At 38.9% G+C, this 2,541-nt stretch overlaps 1 long non-coding RNA gene across 1 annotated transcript; it reads right to left on the bottom strand.

The window, feature by feature from the left end:
* Positions 1–233: 233 nt before the first annotated feature.
* LOC116097404 lies at positions 234–2,012 on the bottom strand. Its single transcript, XR_004121404.1, has 2 exons — positions 1,868–2,012; positions 234–412 (listed from the first exon to the last, which is right to left on the bottom strand). It is a non-coding gene; the product is annotated as an uncharacterized LOC116097404 (long non-coding RNA).
* Between the last annotated feature and the right edge of the window lie 529 nt (positions 2,013–2,541).

Below are 2,541 nucleotides of genomic sequence, written 5' to 3'. Positions count from 1 at the left end.
CTGAAACTGAACTATTCATTCTTTTCCTTTTAAGAACTCAAAGGCTAGTTTTTGGGTTTGTTTTTGTTTTTGTTTTTGTTTTGTTTCATTGTTTGTGTTTGTTTGTTTACAAAGAAAACAGTTGATTGATTGAGATGAGGATATGGCACCAAAATATGAAAGAAAAAAGCATATTAACATATTTCAAAGGATTGTAACAGCTTCCATATTTTTAAATGTCCTTTAACTTACTGTTATCTCTTTGAGGCATTTATTTTGTCTCACCTTGTTGAATTAGGAATTGTATAGTGAGTATCCACTAGGCCCAAGACACAGTTTGAGCTGCTGCTGTTTGAACAGTGTCCATGTCATGCTGGACTTCACTGGTATCTTACAGGAAAGATAAGACCAAATATGGCAGGGAAGGGGCTTCCTGTGAAGTTATAGAAGAAAAGAAGAATTTTGTTGAGCAATGGACTTTGTTATTTCAAATAATATGACATTAAATACTAGAAAAGTTTCAGTGTTAAGAAAAGTGAGTCTCATCATTTACCTAAATTCCTCCTCACCCCTCCCCTCCCCTCCCCTCCCCTCTCCTTCCCTCCCTCCTCTTCCTTCTGTCTTCCTTTTGCCATTTTCAACATCTTGTTCAGTCCAGTTGGCCTTGATAAGTTCAGGTTACTAAAGGATTCTTAGATAACATTTTCATATAATAATATCCATGGGGAATAAAGGAAGGAAATGCTCTTTAGAATAGACTAAATTTTGTAGAAGTGTAACAGCCTGCTTCTTGCCACATGTGAAAAATAATTTTCTTAGAATTATGTGTTTAAAAAATTCCTAAGCCAGTCATCAGTAGACTATTGCAATTGTCTTCAAATTTTCAGCAATTGTGCTTTATAGCTGTAACAAATACTGCTGAACTACTCAATACTTTCTTATAATTTAGAATAATAAATTATAGAACTAGATGAACTTAAAGAATATAATATATAATATATAACTCCTACTTTTATAAATAGAGAAGAAAAAGCAAGATATGAGGAATAACTTGTTTTTGTTAGTTATTGTGTTATTTGGATTTTTATGCCACCTATGAAAAATAGCTGACAGGAACAGGGTAAGAGAGGAAAGATTACTGCTACTGATGGTTTCAGAGATCTCTTTCTGTGACAAGTCGATTCTACTGTTTTGTGATCAATAGCAAGTCAGAGACTTTATGGTATGAAAAATGCCATAGAACAGAACAGCTCAGCTAATGGCATCTAGGAAGAAAGTCAGTGGAGAGAAGGGAGAGGTGGAAGGGAGAGGAAGTGGTGGTGGGGGAGGATCCAGGAGGAAGAGGGGAGAGAATGGCTGAGAGTCTAGTGAGAGGAGATGGGGGAGAGTAATCAGGGGAGAGGGTTGGGAACAAGATATGTCCTTCAAAGGCGTAGAGCCAATGAGCTATTTCCTTCAACCCATCTCAATCTCCTAGCTCCCATAGTGTCTCAATAATGTCATCAATTTATGAATCAATCAGCAGATTAATCATCAATTATGTCAGAGCCTTCATGATGCAGTCATTTCTCAAAAACCTATCAGGTGGCAGGCAAGCTTTTAACATATGAGCCTTTGGGGATATTTCCTACTCAGATGTGACAACTCTTATTTCCAGGACTGAACTGAGGATTCTGGTTGTCAGATGAGTTTCCTTTCCCAGTGCTTGATATACTCATCCCCTCTGTTCTCTGTTCTGCTTTAGTGCCGAGAAGGGCAAGTATCATGTATGTTAGAAGGTATAATGGCTATTTCTGGCTATTAACTCTATCTGGAATGAACTACAATCCAGAATTGGAGGGCACACCTGTGAACCAGATCTTGAGGCTGGGAGACACAAGTTTCTGACCTGGATCTTGGCATGGAGATCTTGAGGCATAGTGGCTGTGAAAAGCTTCGGCCCTGGCGAAGTAATATATTCCTTGATTTCTGAGTTCAACATCAGCCTGGGACAAAGCAAGCCCCAGATCCAGGCATGTTGGTACACACCTTTAATCTGGACCACACCTTCTGCTGGAGGCCTGCATAAGGACACTGGAAGAAGGAAGACTCACTCTTCGACCGCTTGTACTTGCCAGCACATCTGTGGGAACCTACTTCTACAGAAGACCAGCTTAAACAACTAGCCTAGTGAGACTGAACAAGTACAAGATTCTTGGACTTCCCATCCACAGCTGTTCATTGTTGGGTAAATTGGACTACAGACTATAAGTCATCACAATAAATTCCCTTAATATGTGGAGACATTCCATAAGTTCTGTGACTCTAGAGACGAATGACTGCCCTGACTAATACAGAAGGCAAATAATGTAGGCACATGGAGAAATCTCCAAGTTTAGATGTTAGGTTCCAAGTCATCCATGGTTTGTTATTGTCAGTAAACTCTTACAGTGACTCTACATGCAATTTTGTAATGCTACTCTTTAAATACAAAACTGTTATCATGGAATTCAGACAAGTTAAACAAATCAACAGCAACTTAGGGATCCGGGCACTGTTACCATCATCATGGTGCCCATTTAT

The sequence above is a fragment of the Mastomys coucha genome, unplaced genomic scaffold, assembly GCF_008632895.1.
Source record: "Mastomys coucha isolate ucsf_1 unplaced genomic scaffold, UCSF_Mcou_1 pScaffold19, whole genome shotgun sequence".
Classification (NCBI taxonomy): domain Eukaryota; kingdom Metazoa; phylum Chordata; class Mammalia; order Rodentia; family Muridae; genus Mastomys; species Mastomys coucha.
The sequence above is the reverse complement of the archived record's forward strand: the minus strand, read 5'-3'. Positions and strand labels throughout refer to the sequence as shown.